Here is a 19980-nt window from a genome sequence, read left to right on the forward strand (position 1 = left end):
TACAACCTTTATTCCTTAAATACTTAATGGAAGTCCATGAAGCTGAAGATCCTCATCAATTTGAGATTTTGAATTCTAATCATGAATGCCACAGCTGTGCTGACTCATCTGCCCCCCCAGGTAACAAAAGGAAAGGGGCTGACATTGCATGATCTCTGTTCACCCCAAAAAGGGCTGGAACAACACTTAGACGGTATTTGAGGCTTCCTCATCCCACGTGGGAAGAGTCACTGTCTCACTTCTTAGATTCTGTCAGCTTTGCAGCTGATACCCAGCCCAGCATTACTTGGAGTGAGAGATGCTGGGCATCGTCTACACAGACAACACTAATCCTTTTTGAATTGGCTGCCAGGCCCAACACCCCTCCTGCTTCGTTAAACGTGCATATTGCTCACTAGGCAACACTTCTTCTTTGTCTCTAAAGCAAACATATACCAACCTGAGTGACATTAACTGGACAGAGTTAGATTCCGAACATGATGGTCCTGAAGACCCTGCCAGACAGAAAAAATCTCCTCTCTCAAAACTTGTGCAAGGTAAATATTCTTCCTTCACACAGCAGAGTGTCTAGGGCATTGTACCAATGAAACAGAGCAGACTGGGTTAAGAAAAGGAGCTGCTGTGATTCTATGTTACTGCTATCTAGGTTTATTTCTGGGCTTATATGGTACCATATAAGTAATGATACACAATTTAGAATTCAGAAGTCACCAAAAAAAGAATATATCCAAAGGAACATGAAATCCTGACTGGCCTTTGCAGAAGTGCTCTACCCTGTGCTAGAACATCCCATCAGCACACCTGCCCCAGAGCTCAGGCCATTCTGTTTGTCCTGTCCTGCTGAGGACTTCACCAGTGAGTCCAAGGCACTTTCTGCTGGGAGGTGGTTCTGGCCCTGCATCACCTGCACACCCTGAGGGAGGAGATGGGAGGTTCAGAGGCAGACTCTGATATATAGTGGCTGTTCCCTATTATCTTTGTTACCAGCTGCTTGGTGGCATTGAATCTCAAAATAATTAGGTTAGAAAAGACCTTTGAGTTCAAGTCTAACTTTTGACTGGGCACCACCAAGTCAACTAGACAACGGAAATAAATGACATGTCCAGTCTTTCTTAAGCAGTTCCAGAGACAATGACTCCACCACTTTCCTGGGCAGCCTGTTCCAAAGTTGACAACCTTTTCTGTGAAGAAACTCCTTCCAATGTCCAGTCTGAACCACTCCTGGAAGAGCTTGAGATCATATCCTCTTGTCCTGTTGCAGATTTCCTAGGAAAAGAAGTCAAGTCCCACCTGGCTACATCCTCCTTTCAGGCAGTTGTAGAGAGTGATAAGGTCATCCCTGAGCCTCTTTTTCAGTATCAATATGTCCTTCTTAAAATGAGGGGCCCAGAACTGGACACAGCAGTCAAGATGTGGCCTCACCAGTGCCGAGTGCAGAGGGATGGCCACCATCCTGGTGCTGCTGGCCACACCATTGCTGATCCAGGCCAGGTGCCATTGGTTTTCTTGGCCACCTGGGCACACACTGGCTCATGTTCAGCTTTTGACCAGCACCCCAAGGTCCTTTTCTGCCAGACAGCTTTCCAGCCACTCTTCCCCCAGCCTGTAGCACTGCAGGGGATTGTTGGGGCTGAATGGCAGGACGATGAATATCATACAATTGGATTTGGCCTATTGATCCAGTCTCTCCAGATCCTGCTGCAGAGCATTCCTACCCTGCAGCAGATCAACATTCCCACCCAATGAGGAGATGGTTAATGTCTCAGCTGCCCCTTCCCAAGAGACTTTAAATCTCCTGAACAATCATTTCATGTGATCCTTCACATGACACAACATACTTGCAGGTGACATTGGAGATTTGGAGAAGGAGGTTGGACTAGATAGCCTCTGGAGGTCCAACCTACATGACTGTATGACTACAGCCACTGCTGCACTTATTACAAGAAAATACAAGAGGGAACCAGCCATCTCATCTTATTCTAGTTTAAGTAAAGAATCCATGTCTACCTAGGAAAGTTGTTTTAGATGAGTAATGTTAAATTAATGACAGCAGCATCATTACCACACCACATCTGAGCAGCTTTTCTTAGGTAACTGGCTTTTCTTAGGTAAGCTTCAGCTACATATGTCTGTTCCCTATATCCCAACACGTGTGTTTGCCACAGCCACCAGCTTACCCACTGTAAGCCCAAACTCTGATCAAACTCTGAGAGACATGGACTGCATCCTATGATGCCCTAGCTCCTGTGAAAAGCTAGGTCTCACCATCCTGTGGGCTGGGGGACTCCAGTGAGTCACTGTTCCTGGCTAAGCACTATTAAAGGGCACAGGCAGCAGGACAGGCTGCTGGAGTAGTGCATCATATTCCTCACAAATCACGAAACACAACAGGGAGATAACTCTGGCTAAATTCCTGGCAAGAAGCACCAAACTTCTGAGCAGCCTGAGCGACCCCAAAGCTCACGTCCCAGAAGAGGCTGTATGTGGGTGGCCAAAGGTTTGGTCTTCACTCTTGCATGCCCACTCTTTGTGGGGATGACCAGGCCATAGGTCCCTTGTGGCTCTCCCCATAGTGGTGAGGGCAGTGCTTCCTTGGGATCATAATGGAAAACGAGAAGCAGCCAAATGCTCTGGAAGCATCACACTGCCCATTGATGCACAGGTGCTGGTGACAGAGACTCCTCGGCTGGCACAGCATTTCTCAGAGCAACCGATGGTTGCAAAAGGGAGGCTGAAACCTGGACATCTCCAGGTTGCTGCAACAAATTAAATATGATGAAACATAGTAGACAGTTTTATATGCTCTATTAACTCTATTAGACCTCTTTATTGGGAGAATTTATTGCTGGATTCTACACATCATAGATAAAATTCCAAACATTCTCTGATTTTGTTACTTTGCAGAGGCCTTAGTGTCAAAGATACATCCAGTAAGAACCAGTAGGAGCTGAAAGTTTATTCTGGAGGCTGTCCCAGCAATGGCAAAGGAGCAGCTGTAGCCCTTACGATGAGTTGTCTTTTGTCACACGGACACAGTTGGCACTCTTGGTAGAAATGCCATTCCAGGAGAGTGTTGGAGTTCTGTGGAGACCGACCAGATAATTGTGCTCTTCTCAATGACCATATGCAAAGTACTTCGTGTTTCAAATCAGTTTGATTTACTTCTCAGGCAGCAATCTGCTGGAGCAGCACTGGTTGTAGTGATGACCTCCTGCATACTCATGCTGGTGGAATCACTGTCTGCTTCACCTGCTGCTGGAGGGTGACAAACACACCCCTGGGCTGAGTGCCTGCAGGAGGAAAGTGAGGCAGTTCAGAAGTTGTTTGTAGGTGTCTCTCTGCAGTAGTTGCAAACAGGAATGCTTGTGCTGCTCCTCATGCTCCTCTGCACTGAGAAGGTGCAGGCACTCACCTTTAATGGACGATTACTCTAGGACGAGTTTGCTAATGGTTTCAGTTGTGTCACTCATGAAACTCATCTCCATGATTTCTGAAAGACCCCATTAACACCGCATTAGAATCCTGATGGCTTTCATTCACTGAATTATTTAATTACCTAAATTTTTAAAACATCTCAGACTACCTGTTAAGTCAAATGTGACCTTCTGGTCTTCTTTGAGAGGGGCTGACCTTGAGCATGCTTCAGGGGGCTGTTGCAGCCTTGCTTCTGTCTTCACACGTGCTCTCACTGCAGCACTCAGCCTTGCACCTTCACAAAAAGGTGTTATTGAGGGAAGCAGCATGCTAAGTGGTTTTCTTTTTTGTGATTTATCCAAGTGCCTGTTTGCTCCTACATGCTGTGAGTGGATAATAGCAGTTCTCAATCAAAGTTAAAATTACTAATGCTCTTGTCTGTGGAAAATTTAGTGCAGTAGAGAAAAAAAGGTTAATGATGCTGCCATACTACCAGTCTTACTATGGTTTGTCTCATCTTCATCCCTGCATCTCTGTGAGCATTATTATATTGACAGGTTATTCCAGTTGATCTCTCCACTGAAACCAATGTAAGGCAACTGTATCTGACATTTTGCTAAGATGGTGAAACTAGTATTAAAAAAAGCCATGTAAACAGAAAAACTGGGTTTTTTTCTAACACTATGTTCATCATCCACTAAACACAACTCAACAGTGTGCTGACAGCACAGTGATTAGCACAGAGAATTACTCCATCCTCCTCTTGAATATATGCTTAGAGCAGTAAATTTTGCCTATGTATTTCCTCATAGCTGGAAGCTGTTGAAATTATTTGGCACAGGATGTTGGAGTAGCTTGAAAAAAAAATAGCAACAGCAGCCACTCTCACTTCAAGTTATTGACACTTCACTGTCCATCTGCAGTTCCATCACATAGAGGCAATGTACCATCATTTCTCTTTTTCTAATTGTGTTCACCCGAGGTTCTTTTGTGGCACAAGTTATGACTACTTTTTAATTGTAGTCTGCTACAACCTTTTGCCAGTGTAAAAGGGCAGAGAGTTGATCCTTTCACTTATATATTCTCAGTCTTCCACTGAACACATTTAATTTATGAGAACTGGAAAATGGGACAGCATTAGGGTTTCATATATTCATGTACAAAAGTCATTTTTAGTTGAGATAGATGAGCTCTGATGGATTACACAGTTTCAAATTATATGCTTCAAATTATATGGTGTAGTGATGGAGTGGTTTGACCAAGTCATGCTAGGCTCCTTATCTGAAAAGGTCTTATATCAGGCATCTGAAACCACTCTTGGGTACTTAATCAAAGCCAGTCTGGTTTGTAGGGACCATCAGCATGCATAGACCACGGCCTAAATGACTCTGTACGGTGAGAGTATCTCAAGTGATTGCTTGCTAGGTAGTCTGGGATCAACCCACCCTTTTGTGTGCCTGGTCTCTGACATACTGAAGCAGATGGATGAAGTTACCTTTTGCATGTCTCATGCCCAGCCAGAATCCCACTGAATACTACAAGTTCCCTGTGGTGCTTTAGAGAATATTTAGCAAATTTCTAAGTTTGCCCTTAAGATAATAGTTGTGTTCAAAGATTGTCCTCCCCTTGCATCTTGGATGTCTTCAGTGTGCCCATGTATACTCTCGCTCTTGCTGCATGGAAGCTTTGCTGTTGTGTTGGTTCATGTTCTCCAGATATGCAGACACATGCCCATGATACCACTCCATACCTTTCTTTCATAAGACTAACACAAAGTTCTTGACAGATAGTGAAAAAATTTCGATTTTCACACAAATTTTGGAATAATCACTCCCAAATCTTCCAATCCCAGTTTTCCCAAAACTCCATGTTTGCTGTAGTCTTGCTGCAACACAAACCTAAATTCAGAACACCCTCAGCACAAGCCTAACATGAAATGTGACAGTACTTCCACAGACACTTGCTGGATCAATTGCCATGCTGAAGATGAGACACATATTTAGCTCCCAGTTAATCACCCTCCATGATTTCCTGCATAGAACCAGCACAGATGTGGGCTCAGGGGCTAGCAGGTAAGGTGCTTCCCCAAGCCCTGGGTCTTTCCCAGAGACCTTGCAGCTCTGGGTATGTTTGCCTTAGGAGGCAAAAAGGAAGCTGACTTAATGCATGTGATCAGGCACCCCTCAGACACTTTCTGCCTTAATTATATTTACATAGGAGTAAAAACAAATAGAAGGCAAACTGTTCTTATCAGCACAGCTTGACATTCCCAGTGCATTAGCACATGAAATGATCTGGTGACAGAGTAAATAAAACATGAATTACTTTAAAAAAGCTTTCACAACAAATTCTAAGCTGTTTCCATCTTAAAGGTGACCTGCAATTATTAACAATTTGCAAAAACAGCCCCATCAACTAAAATGAGGGTTTCAATAGAATCATTATAAATGTTTCAAATTATCAAGTTAAAGTATTCAGCACAACTGGTTCCAAATATGCCTTTTCATTTCCATCTAAGGCCCTACAACAACTGGAATGCCTCTGCACTATAGCAGCCAGGAGCAAACTTCTCTGCAGGAGCCCTCTGCTTTTCCAGAGGCAGAATGGCTTCCCTGCTGAACCCAAGGGTTTTTGAGAGCCCTTAAAGAACACCCAACTTCATAACCCTTCTGGAGGCACCATGGACTGAAGCTGGATGTTGTCCAGTTGTGGCAGTCACAGAGTCACAGAATGGTTTAGCCCTTGGAAAATGGAAAAGCCCTTTAAGGTCATCCATTTCAATCATTACCAGCACTGCCAAGTCCAACACTCAACCATGTCCCTAAGTGCCACATCTACATGTCTTTTAAGCACTTTAAGGGACAGCAATTCCACAATTTCCCTGGGCAGCACATTCCAATGCCTGACAACCCTTTCAGTGAAGAAATTGTTCCCAGTATCCAATCTAAACCTCTCCTGATGAAATGTGAAGCATTTTCCTCTTGTTCTCTAGCTTATTAAATAGGAGATGGGACCAACATTCCTCTCCTTTCAGGCAGTTAATTATACAGAGTGATAAGGTCTCCCCTGAGCCTCCTTTTTCCAGGCTAAACACCCCCAGCTCCCTCAACTACTCCACCCTTCATAGGGCTCTTTTGCTCCAGACACTTCACTAGTTCCATCATGCCCTCACTACTCTTTGTCTGAGTAACAACAATGATTTAATTTTGTCCCACCACCTCCCAAGGTGTCATTTGGGCAAGGAGCTGGCATTCTGCCCTGGACATCTGAACAACAAATCCAGGTAGGCAGAAATGGGCCACATCAGGGTACAGCACTCTGTGAGACAGCTACTGTGGCCAGGTGTGCTGGAAGCAGTGCACACTGCTCCCACTGTGTTCTGGATTAAGGCTTCAACATCTTGATGGGATATTATGTACTTTTTATTGCCAGCTTCATCTTATATACCACCAAAGCCAGTATTTAATTTAGAACAGCTTTATTCAGAGGTATTTAACCACAGAGTATCTCAATCTGGAGGTGTGGGAAAAGAGATAATTTAAAATGTCTTTAATTTTTTTTCTGGTTATTTTCAGCAATCCTTTATTCAAAATAACTTGGAGCTATGCATAAAGGCTGATTATAAAACCTATCTAGGGGATTGAGTCACACAGCTGTGCATTTAAATCTCCTTCAGCATGTTTCAACAGTCTCAAATACACGATGCTAAATTGGAGATGGGATTTTCGGATTAGAGATGGTGAAATGGTAAAGGGAGCACCAAGGTTAGAAACTAAGTGAAAACGTGACTTCTGCATAAGGCTGTGAGGTTTCATCAGGAATGCTGGTTTGGAAGAAGGATGTCCTTGGCCTGAGAAAACCAAACAGCACAAACTGCACCAGGCTCTGTGAAACTCCCCAAGATCCATGCACTAGGACAGCAGCACCACTCTTTAAAAAGTGTATTTTGCACATGAGGAATTCAGAGTTTGATAATTTAATACATTTAGAAGAAGCTGTGGATGGCATGCTCTGCTTGAAAGAACTTCTGTGACCTGCAGAAACAGAGCTGAGACCCAGAGCTTCACGATTAAGCTGAAACCAATACAGTAGAGCTACCTTTTCTTCCTGAGACCCAGGTTCATAGCTTTGCCAGATTATTTTGACATATTTTCTCCACCCTGAGGATTTTAACTTTACTTTCGACAATACCTTTTAGCTTGGAAACACTGTTGATTTTCTCTGTAGACTCTTCCCAGAAAAAAAAGAGAGAAGAAAAAAGGAGTTCATTTCCAGACACTTGAGAGTATTGGAATTGTTCAGGTACTGAAGTCAATGCAAGGAATCAGCTGATAAGTGGGAGGCTTAAATGTAAAAAATCTCAAGGTAGCAAGACAATGATTTGAAAAGGCCTTCTTTCTTCCGATTACTACTGAGAAAGGATGATATTACAGTGAACCTTGTTAAAATGGAATATTCCCAACAGAGAATAATTGATGTTAGTGCTACTGTCAAACTGAAGATCTGAAAGGGACTAATTACATTTTCTACTAGGAATAACTTTCTATTTTGTCACTGCTTCGATATCTGAGCAATCCCATTAATCTCAAACATCTGAATCCCAGATCCTCTGCCTAATTTCTGCTGGGAAATAGCAAAACCAGCACTACCTAAGCAACAGTGGCCAAATGATGTCCTTAAATCAGAAGAACATGTAAAAACAATCTACACAGTCTTCAATAGCTCATTCTAAGGAACATGCAGGTAGAAGAAAGCAAGCATCCATGAAGCAGGGTGTCTAATAGTGGTTGCTGGCTTGGTTATTTTCTGCTGGGACAGGGAGAAAGGGATCCTATCCCCACACTCCTGCGTGGGGCTTTGAGGACATGTATTGGGCTAAAAATGGGAGCTCAGAGGCTCTGCTTGCTAGTGGAAAATTTCTCTGCCCTCCTGTCTCATGACAGGGACAATGTGCTCTCCCTCCAGCTTCATATGGCTTCTATCAGTGTTTCTGTTTGGTCCTGGCTCCTAGACTAAAGGAAAGCAGTTGACTGCTTCCCTTGAGTGTCTTAGCCTATTAAGTCCAAGAGAGCTGCATAAGCTGGTGTTGGAGAGAGCACATCAAGAGAAACATCACCCTGTGTTTCAAGAGAAAACACCAGCTATAAGTGAAGGGCATTAGCACATCATCTACACAACTACAGCAGCTCCAAAGTGCTCCAGCAATATTCCCTCACTCAATGTTAACCTGCTCCTGAGTGCTTCTCTGTGCTAGTGTGCATATTCCCTATGTTGCAAAGGATGGGAGAGAAACTGGATGAGCAGTTTTCAGACAGCATGTGTCTCTCCTCTCACCATGGCTGGGCTGCTGGGACCAGTTCCCTCCCCCTGGGCACGAGTGGTGTTGCTGCTTGCCTGCAAACAGTGACCAGGCATCACAGGACTAGGGGAAATTGAAAAAAAAACCCCAACACTTAAGGAATATTGGGGTGGTTTAACGTGGCACCATTGCCAGAATTCTGGGAAGGCTGAAGAAAATCAGAACTGAGTTCCCTGCCGTCTATCTGAACATCCTGGAAAGATGATGCATTGAGAAACCTCAAGAACAGAAGAACCAAAGGGTTGATCCAACCGAAGTTTACCAGCAGGATTTCTCCTTCAACCAAAGCCAGGCCTTTTCCTTCGGTAGTCCCAGAAGTAGTATGTAAAATAGCAATATTTTCTAGTAATTGGAGCATCAGCCATTTAAAAAAATGATGATGTTAAATATATCTCACTTCTGGGGACATTAACAGAGTTTGCAGATGCCATTAAGAGAACAGAGATAATTTTTGATCCTCCATCAAACCATAAGTCAAGTTTTTCTCCTTAGCTAGGTTACATTTGGAACACAAAATGTCAGAAAAATACAAGTTTTTTTAGTCATAAGGAAGCATTTTTCTTTGCCTGGATGACATTGATTTTTAAAAAGAGCCTACAGGTAAAGGTGTAGAGATCTCTACATAATCAGAGGCATTCTGGTTCTTTCCAAAGGTGCTGGCTACATCTACATCCATGTGTGAATTAAGTGCAAAGGATAATGCAACCAGGGATAAACACTGGCACAAAAAGATTAACATTGGAAGGCAACTGGAAGTAGGTGATGCATCAACACATCTGCCCAAATTGAATATGAAGGATAGAAAGCATGCTGCAAGTGGCTTCAAGGGAAATTTATGCCCAGATAAGCTGACAAAATCAGCAATTTGGGAAACTATTTTTTAGCACATCTGACAGGCTTGTAATAGAAATTGAGGGGCTGATGGTATTAGATAGAGAGACACCATTTTTGGAACCTATTAATAGTCAGTTGTCCAGGGACATTTCAGAAGGCAATGCTGATTCCACAAGAAGCACTACCTAGATCTTTCCAATGACTACCTAGATCTCTGTGCATTGACACTTCAGTGCAGGAATGCAAGAAACCATCAAGGAATTTCTGGTAGTTCAACTCCATAATTGTAGTCATGTCTAGATGGCCAGGATGTGGCAATTTTCAGTGGATATAACCTGCTGATGATTTTCTTACCATCATCTGGCTGGTAATCACTGCCCAAGCTCTAGTTTAACGTGCGCTGTGTACTTCAAGCTCCTTTCAACCCTGTAGCATCCTTTTATTTCTCTCCCTCCCCCTGCCATTGCCCTTTACCTGCCAAAAACCATTCTAGCATAAGTGAAAATGCAGACTGGTTGATTTTCAGAATGATTTTCATGATCACGCAGAATCGCTCAGCCTTGTACTGCACACAGTTTGAGCCACACATGCAAGATTTCATGCCTCATGAAACAGCTCCAAAGTACACTATCTAAAATGGCCCAAAATTATATCAGTATTGGTACTGCTGGACTGGATAGTGGAGTTGTTTAAAGGTTGTTACATTAAGAGTTCCATTAAGATATTTGTTGGGTTTTTTATGCCTAAAATACTAAAAATAAAATTACCATTCTTTCCTGCTGAAGACATTTAAAAAACATTATTTTATAAGCCAGTTCCAGAGAAAAAAACATTTTTCTGAAAATAAACCATGGTATCATCAGTATCATGAATTGAACATACAGAGAAGAGAGATATTGCATGCATCCAAAATATAATTTCTGAAAGAAAGATATCTTTCTTAACCCCCCCTCTTGAATAATGCCCATTGTGTGCCTGGTTAGAAAGCAATAGCTTGGTTATGAAATAATGGAAATTTTATCCATGTAAATGCCACCCGCACATTAAAATCATCACACAGCTCACAGAGTGCTGTCTGCAAGATTCTGGCCTATAAATCTATCAGTAAATAAGGACTTTTTTACAGTGGCTCATAACGTTAGGTGAATTTCTTATTAAATGGCTGACTAGAATGTGCTATACATGAAAAAGAGAAGATCAAATTAAGCTGTGCTGTAAAAATTAAACCACAAGATGAGACAAATGCTAGCCTCTGCATTTTTAACTTATTTTACATTTTCCATTCCAAGTTCAAGCTCCAAAGCCTGTGTAATAACAGTTCTACTGCTTGCTTCTGGCAGTGGTGCATCTGGTGGTCCCAGGGCACAGCTGCAGGGCAGGAAGAGCCACGAGCATTTTAAGGAACATGCCTGTATGTATTTAAAGGAACGTTCCTGTATGGGGCTGATCAGTGACACAGGAGCTGGTCACACCTGGAGCCTTGGTAAAGCATGGGAGATGGATGCAGCTCAGTGTCATTCCTTTTTGGGAAACTGCTCTGGTTAAGGTGGCAAACTCTTGGGCTTCTGTCCATCATTTGAGTCTGGCTGCTCTGGAGCCACCCTTTCAATCCGTGCTTTTTTCCCAATCCTCCTCTGATGCCCAAGCAGAATCACTGGCAAGGGATGGCCAGGGTGAATACAGACAGGGATCAATGAGATACTTGTCTCCTGGTCACAAGCCTCACTGAATGGTGTTGAGTGTGGCCAGCAGATGATGACTGCCAGCTCACCCTGTCCATAAGGAAAAGCTACAGGATCATTTGAAATGTGACAGCCTGGATCTCACATGCAGGGTATGCAAAAACTTCTTCGCATATGAGTATCTTTGGGAAGAACCCACTCTTGGATCTAGTCACACCTTCTGAATTCCCCAAACTATACAGGAGCCAGGATAATAGAATCTTACCTTGGAAAACTTCCTCCACAACCAAAGAATAAAGGAAATGAGCTTAAGAAAAGTTAAACGTTTTAATACAGTGTGGAAGACATTTAAATAACGTTTTCTTCCCTATCTGATTATATATTAAAAGTTCATTCACATGCTCAGCTGTTCCCACACCTCTATTGGCTCCTGTGGACATCACAGTGCCTAAGGGATATGGATAAAACCCCAAAGCACGTGAAGTAAATTTCTAGAGATAGCAGGAACTCAAGAAAATTGGCAGGATTTTTTTCTTCCAGTATACTGCTATGACTGGGCCAGGTCCCTGCTTCTCCCCTGGCCCTGGTGTCTGGACCTGCCCATACTCTAGATTTAAGTTTTCCTGGTAGTGCAAAGTGGTGCCTTAGCATGAGCCTCAAGCCCATCTCCCTCCCTGAGCTTGGATGTCCCTAAGGCTTGTCCAGGATGTTCTCACTTGTTCTTCTGGCTGCTCTTCATCAGCATTGGGCAGAGTTCTCTGTTGGCACTTATTAACAGGAACAGTTAGCAGAAACTGCAGGATTGTAAGTTTCCAAACATCCATGCTGAGCTTTTTGACAGCAAGTGAAAACAGTTGCAAATACCTCCACCAGTAAATCCCAGTATGTTTATCACCCACCCACATACCAAACTTGCTTCAAAGCAAGCTGTGCTTAAGTCTCTAGTGTATCTAGTTTTCTTTATGTTTTTTCCTCCTCTATGAAATATGACTTTTTTTTTTTTTTTAGTGAAGTGTCTGCAAACACTTCTATTATCAAATACTTGGGAAACAAGCAAGCTTTACTTTTGTACGATATGTATTTACTTTTAGCAGCTTAGTATGGATGTTTAATCATAAGTCAGAGCCTAAAACCAACAGCGACTGAAAACTGATATTTTGACACTAAATACTGTAGTCTTTTCTAAGAGACAATTGGACTACATTAAGTGATTAAGTAGTGTCAATTTCCATTTAATATGAGAAAGTTTCAGAGCATATTTGACACAATTGCTGTTCATGGAAGATTTCTCTGTTTCGTGTGTCTTTCACAGACACTTCTGCAGATACCAGCGAGAAGAAGAAATCTGTGCTTGCTTCAAACTCCTCAGGACAGAGAAAACTAAGAGGTTAAATGCAGGGTTTGTTTCACTTCTTTAGCAATAATAATGATAAAAATTCTGTGTAGAAATTTTCCTGCTTTCTTGTTCCAAACATCTCCACAAGTAGGAGCAACTAGGACTGTAGTCCTTACACCCAAACATTTGGGCATTCTGGACTCCTCAAATCCCAGAGAGGCTCAGTCAGGCAGCACAGTCCCATCACAGAAAATCTTCTTCAAGCACAAATTGTAAGGATCTTAGATAATTGCTATTTCTCATAGTATAATAAGGGTTTATTACTATTTCTTACTAACTTGTTGTTTGTTTTGTTCTCCCCTGTAAGAGGGAGGCTTTTTCTTCTGTGTCAATATGTTATGTGGTAACTGGAAAATATCCAAAAAAGGAGACCAGAGGCTCCCTAATAGCAGAAGTCTCAAATAGCTGATGAGACCTCCCCCAGTCCTTCCCTGTGTCCAATGGGTGAGTTTCTTGAGGACCCATGGGAAGAATTCCAATAGCAACGAGATGATTGCTATTTTTCAGAGGAACACTTTGTGTTTTATCCCTGAAAGCTCTCCTAAGGCTCAGCAAACAGCTGCCGTGTGAAATGCAACCCAGAGAAAGGCTCATATACACATACAGCAGGAAAGTGCAATTTAACTCAGGTGACTGTTCCTATTCATACCCACCCCAAATGTATAATTTCTCCAATTATTCAGGAATTTCAGATCTTTGTTTCAGTCCAGTGAACAAAACCAGTGATAATCTGGGCTCTTAATTGAAGAAGATAATGCGCAGAATAATTTGATTTTTAGCTGTCTCCACACTGAGAAGTTCACACTCACACCATGCAAAGCTGTTTTATCAAATATTTACTGCTTTGCAAGACCACTTGCCTGCTTTATGCTGGCCTAGAAAAGCATTAGTCTCACCAGGAAGAGAAAGGTGGATACATGACTCTCACAACTCAGGGAAACATGAATTGCATGGAAAACCTGAGCAGTGACAGCTAACACAGCAAACTGTGTCAAACAAACACTGGGCCACTTCACTCTGGTCAGACTGTTCTGACCCTAACAAGTTTGGCAGAATCATTTGGAAAATATCTAATAAACAAAGCATATGTGTGGCTGCTTGTTACCCATTTCAGACCTTATTCACTTTCCAAACTGGATGCTAACTACTAACCTATTTCAGCAATTTAAAAAGCACTTTGTTTTAATGTCCTTTAATGAAATACCATTGTAAATAGATCAAAATTAAGTTATTTGCTGTATAAACATGTGAATCGTGCCTGTATATTATGATCACCCACATCATGACAGGGTCTTGCTTGACAGACAGCTCAGGTTTTGCACCTTTGGATATTTTGGGATATTATCTAAGACACAACATGGATACAGCTTTGCTAAGTTTCAAGTATTTCTCCTCATTGCAGAACTTCACACAAATGAGAAATGCTACTACTCAAAAGCATTACTGCAAGAACAGAGTGGTGTTGCTAGAAAGCTGTCCAGTTTAAAATTGAGATATTAATTTGACTGGCAGTCATTATGTGTTTGTTAGTCAGGACAACATACTTACAGCTCAACAGTCTACAAAACTCTCTACAAGAAAATGGAAAGATTTTCATCAACAAAACACTTGAAGCAAGGCATGGAACATTCAACTCTCTGAAACACGGGATAGTGGAATTATCCTGGCAATTTACATGTGAGCTCTGAGTCAGTGCTTTCAGGCAGGGAATAATTCCACATATGCATCCCTAATGAAACAGGATCATAAATCTTTCTGAATGGTGCTTTTCAGCTTATATGCTTGGCTTCAAATTTGTCTCCTACAGGAAAGACACAGGAAGACAGAAGCAGCACAGGGTCCAGCCCAAGGGGCACAGTTCAAGAGAGCATTTTGCTATGTGGGACCCCATTTGTATGCTCTAATCTGAAATGGGTATTCATATGAGTATTTGTAATGGGTATTAAAGAAAAGAAAAAAAATGGACAATAGAGCAGAACAGCAGGCCAGGTAGCAATCACTGTCTGGGGTAGCAGATAGCCTGGCCTGCTTGATTATAAAAAAGAAACAAAACAAGTAAATCAGAGCCACTAAAACCTTAATAGGAATATCTGTCTAATTTAGTTTGTGGGGAGGAATACATTAATCTCAAAGTAAATAATTGTGTAGATCTATACACAAGTCTTTTTGTGCTTATGCTATAAGTATAAACCAAAATCTTTCCATACAGATTAAAAAAGAGGTGGATCTGGAGCTAGTCAGTGTATTTGGGCCCTGGACTGAAAGTGAAAAATTGTGACATACTGCCACAGCACAAGTAGCTGCAAAAACACCTAGAGGCAGAAAGAGGGTGTCTGGAGGGACAGGAAACATCAAGGGCTCAGGTAGCCCTCGCTGGGACTGGGGCTGTCCATCCTGCAGAACTGGATGTGTGTTACTGCCCTCCTCTGAAAGGCTCTGCCAAAGAATGCCACTTCATCTCAAATGTGGGCTCAGGAAAGAGATCTTACCTGGCCTTCCTTGACTTCTAGCTCTTAAAAGAGCATAAATTGTTAAATCAACCAGTAGCATAATCAGAAGCTGTCAGCAGGATATTCCTCCAGGATATCTGAACTTGGAAAGTCTTGCAGGGAAAAAGGAGACAATTCTGCAAGTGCAGTGCTAGAGGGCTCAGTGCATCCTGTTCCCTGTTAGGCTGAAGCCATGGCATTTTGCCAGAAGTGTAAAGGAACAGGTTTCCAGTGGTAGTAACCAAGTGATAATGCTGGGACCTAGCAATATGCTGCCCCCCAAACATTTTAAATTGTATTTGATGAGCTGCTGATATGGTACCTCTGCATATATTTTGATAGTACTGCAGAGACTGAATGATGGTTTGGGTGCTACCAAAAACTCCTTCATTTCCAGAATCCCAGACAGACCCCTGGTAGAACATGGATGACTTTTAAAGGCAATTTTGTTACGAGCTTCTGCAACAGACAAATACTTAATTTGTCTGCACCAAACAAGATGCCCCTTTGTGTCTTCCTGCAAGAATGAGCCTGAGCAAGAAGAAGCTGTACCCCACAGAGCCTTTGGCAAGGGAAGTGCCCAGCAATGGGTGTTTATAGGTGATGGAGAAGGAAACTCTGCATCCACACTAGCAGTGTGGATGGTGCCCAGAGCAGAGGCAGGAGTGGACATGTCCTCTGCCCCCAGCAGTCAGGTGGTGAGGTGTTTCCCTGCAGGTCCAGAGAGAGCAGGCAGACTGTGTATTGCCAAGAAGCTGCCAGCTGGGCAAAGGGATCCAGCCAGCAAAGATAACAGAGAGAAAACTGCCATTTGGAAAGCCCTGTGCAGCAGCCACAGCCTTGGCAACTACCATTTGTAAGATTAAGCCTTGTCTTCAATAGGGCAGCTTTACTTTCAGCATTTTGGCTCCTTGTTGCCATTCTGGATTTGAGGAAACAGTAAGGAAGAGGGTAGTCCTATGTAAGCAGAGGAATTAGATGTTGGGGCTGATGAGTTTTCTTACTGCATTTCTAAATAATGTAGAGGTCCGAACTGTTTTGCCCATGATAACTTTGCTGTCCGTGGGACTAAAGAAAAATACCCCTTTGTAGGAGTAGCTCCCTGTTACAAAAGCACCCTTTCCATGTCCTGTCCAAGCCCAGGATATCTAAGGATATACCCTGTGATTCTTTCAGGGTATTTCCTTGCCTGGATAGGAGTACAACTGCTGCTTCCCTATGGGAAGTTTCTCAGCAGTCCAACACCATGGTTACAGCAGGGCTTGAGTCCATCCTGGCTGCACAGGGACCAGGTAGCTCCCTTCCTTTTGGAGCAAACTTGCAAATCTCGAGGCTAGAAGCACGCCCTGCTTCAGTTCACTCTTGAGGTTAAAGAGCCTGATTAATATGCCCTTCCCTGCACTCTCACCAGGTAATTCCCAGCTGTGTCCCAGGTGGGAGACTCCTTCAGTCAAGACCCCACCAACATTGAGCTGTGGGACCAGCTTGTAGGGTGCAATCTTCCTTGTGCAGCACTGTGAAAGGTCTGGCTTTCTCTCAGCACTGCTTTTTTTACTGGTAGAAGTGCTACCAGGCAAGCTGCTTCCCATACTACATTTGTGCAGCGATTATTCCCAGCTCAGCATGATGCTCCGTTTACCTGGCCTTCCTGAACTCACTTCTGCAGATCACATCTCTACTTCACCTCAGCTACATTCAAATTCTGATCTCATCTGCACCTGCTGAACTTCCATCACAGTGACCTCCACAGACCCCACATTTGTTACTGCCAGGACTGTCAAGAGCACAAAATTATCTGTGTAAAAATGTTTAGAAGGGCTAATCCACCAGCTGTTTGCAGAAGTAAAGTCTTGGGCGGGTGTTTCATTTTACACAGGCCCAATGCTGTTCATAAACAGACATATTTACATGAGCATGTGCAGAAATAGGTGCTTGCCTTTTTAATACACCAGTCACTTTACAAAGGAGACCCAGAGAAATCTTTTCTGTCAAGTTGTGCCAGGGATTAGTTTGACAGACTTAATGTAATTAGATGGAGATGAGTTTGGCCTGGTGACCTTTTTCTTTCTCCTGGTGTACTCCATGTGTTTGACCAATGATTCTCCAAATAGCTTTCAACTGATTTAAGGCTTTTCTTGCTGTTTGCATTAAGATTTTTCTCCCCTCCCTTTTAAATATGCGAGACTGCTTCCTTTATGACCTGGAAGAGATCCTTATGTCTTAAATATATCATTCTTCCAGGGACGTTATGCTAAATCCAAACCCCTCAGTCAGAAAAGGGGCTGCTGCCAGTTTCCTCTTTACTTACTAATGCAATTGCCAGCAAGGGGCACCAGGATTTCAGCAAAAGTACCAGGACCAGGGAAACATGAATTTTAAAGCTGACATCCACTGTCTTTAGGTGGCCACTTGGTGAAGTTGGTGGGTTTTTCAGAAAAAGAAAAGAACTCCAAAAACTGCTCCCAACAACAAAGACCCATTATCAACAGCAATAGGCTAAAGCTCAGAACAGCAGAACCAACATGACCTCTGTCTGTACACTCCTGAAGTTGTTAAATAGCAATACAAGCAAACATACATCTAAACTTTATTAAAGCTCTTAAAACAGGCAAGTTTATCTGCATCTTGAAAAGTATGGGAAGATACCCAAGGATACAGATTATTTCAGCATGCACAGGACTTTGTCAATAGAACCAGAGAACAGTTAAGTACATTTTTCTCTAATTTCATAGGAATCCAAGAGTACCTTGCAGAAGAACCAAGCTATTTAGAAATAAATGCTACTATATCGTCCTTTTTTCATGCTGGCAAGTGCTCTTGTTCCTGAAAATTATCTGTGTATCTGGCATCTGACAATCTATGCTTTTGGTGCTTATAAATTATTTGTTAAAACTAAGATCTCCAATTCAGATATTTTCTGTGTGTTTGTATTTTTTAAATTGGGCAGATCACATGAAAGGTGCCCTCCCAAGTCCCAAAGTTTGAGAGATGACTGAAATGCTAAGGTAGGCTGAAGCCAATCCATGCTCATGGAGGGCTACTGGCTCTTAGAAGATTGCAATCTGCATTTCAAGACAGGCAAGAACAGCTCACTCTAGACTTAGAGACCTCCTAAAAAAACCCCGGGAAAAGTCCACAGGGCTGGTGATTACCTACTTCTTGTGCAGAGAGGCTGCAATGCTGTTCAGTCCATGTTTTTCTTGATTTGGTCTGCCTTGAACTTTTGAGTGACTGTGATTCATGCAACTGAATACTTCAATGAACAGTACTTAAGCCCTGGTTTGGGGAATCACAGACGCACATTTGCCTTCAGCCTCACCTTTAGTTTCTGAGTAATTCCACTGAAGCTCTTGGTATGTAAGCCCTCACTTGAATTTAACAAGCACTTTGCTGGGTTGATGCTATTTTTGCATGTCTCTCTATGGGAAAGTAGTGCATCATTAGAGGTGCAGATTTGATGGGTTTTCCTTTTTCTTTTCTTAAACTTAGACCCCCGTTTCATTTGAATGTATGATCTCATGGCAATTCCAATCCTTTCAAACTGAACATTTCAGATTTTTTTTCTGTAAGACACTCAGCCACCAGGAAGTAACACAAATTAAATACCTTATGCTGTTAATAGCATGCTATTTAGTTGCTGTGCACCAAACTTGAAGTATAAAGCTGGTTACAAACAATAAAATGAAATAGCCCTCTTCTCTGCTCACCGTCTCTCTAGATACTGAAAGACCGTACAGCCTGCAGCCACCTGCTGCTCGTTTTGAGTCACAAGGACAATCAAGTAGATGGACAGTTCACCTGCATTTCATGCCCCTGGAGGTCCATTCCTGAAACAAGGAATACAGTCTACCTCGTACAATACTGAGAGTAACTATTTTCACACCCTGTGCATCATTTCACCATTCAGCCCCCACTTAGGTGTGAGAAAGCAAGGAGAGAGCACTGTCCTTTTTACCTGCTGAGAGGTACTTTAGAGAGGACCTCACAGCACGACGAATAGAGACTGGGGATGCCCGGACAGCCCCGGCGAGCACGCTGCTTACCGTGACCGCGGGGAAGCCGCGCTGGGTGGGGTGCGCCCGCCGCTCACCGCTCTCCAAGCCTCCCGCGGTACCACAGCCCTCGGCAGAGCCCCGCAGCCCTCAAGGAGCCCCCCGGCACCCCTCCTCAAAGCTCGCGAAGGAAAACTTCACGGTTGACAGGGAAACCGTAGGGCAGCATCGTGCTGCCCGCCCGCCTCTGTGCGAGCGGGGCTCTCCCTGGCAGCCGGTCCCCTCGAGGCAGCAGCGGGGGATGCCGGACGAGGCGCTCCGCACACTCCCGCAGCTCCCTACGATCCCCGCACGGTCCCGTTCCTCCTGCCCGCAGCCCCGGGCGCTCACCTGAGCTCCGGCTCCTCTTGGGGGTCTCCGCCGCCTCCCCGCAGCGCCAAGTGCCGCGCTGCTCCCGGCACCGGGATTTATCGGCGGCAGCGGCGGGGTGGGGGAAACGCCGTGCGGAGCCACTTCGGGGCGCGCCGCGACCGCGGGCAGCGCCCGCTGCCTTCCCGCCCCCCTGGGCGGGGGGAGCGGCGGGGTCGCGCCGAGGGGAGGGGAAGGGAAGGGGAGGGGGAGGATGAGGATGAGGATGCAGCAGCTCCGCTCCGCGGCGGCGGCAGCACCACGGCACCGCCCCCGAGCACCTTCACCTGCCCGCCAGCCCCGCACCGCTGGGCACCGCCGGGTACGGCGGCTCCGGGCACCGGCGGCGTCAGTAGCGGACCGACCCTGCCCCAGCCCCGACTGCCGCCGCTCTGGCCAAGCCGCC

At 43.9% G+C, this 19980-nt stretch overlaps 1 protein-coding gene across 3 annotated transcripts in view; it reads right to left on the minus strand.

Annotated features, from left to right (window-relative positions):
• HTR1E (5-hydroxytryptamine receptor 1E) overlaps positions 1-19980 on the minus strand; it is a 36189-nt gene that overhangs the window by 15961 nt on the left and 248 nt on the right. Inside the window, exons 1-2 of one of the 3 annotated variants that reach the window (XR_015802615.1) lie at positions 19557-19631; positions 2652-3290 (exon numbers count right to left, since the gene is read on the minus strand). The exons of 1 other annotated variant lie outside the window; for it this stretch is intronic. The gene's annotated coding sequence lies outside the window, so the exon portion shown is untranslated. Of the gene's footprint in view, positions 1-2651; positions 3291-19556; positions 19723-19980 lie in introns of those variants that run through there. One more of the 3 variants, XM_088162077.1, reaches the window with a different exon arrangement.

The sequence above is a fragment of the Sturnus vulgaris genome, chromosome 3, assembly GCF_052056855.1.
Source record: "Sturnus vulgaris isolate bStuVul1 chromosome 3, bStuVul1.hap1, whole genome shotgun sequence".
Taxonomy (NCBI): Eukaryota; Metazoa; Chordata; class Aves; order Passeriformes; family Sturnidae; genus Sturnus; species Sturnus vulgaris.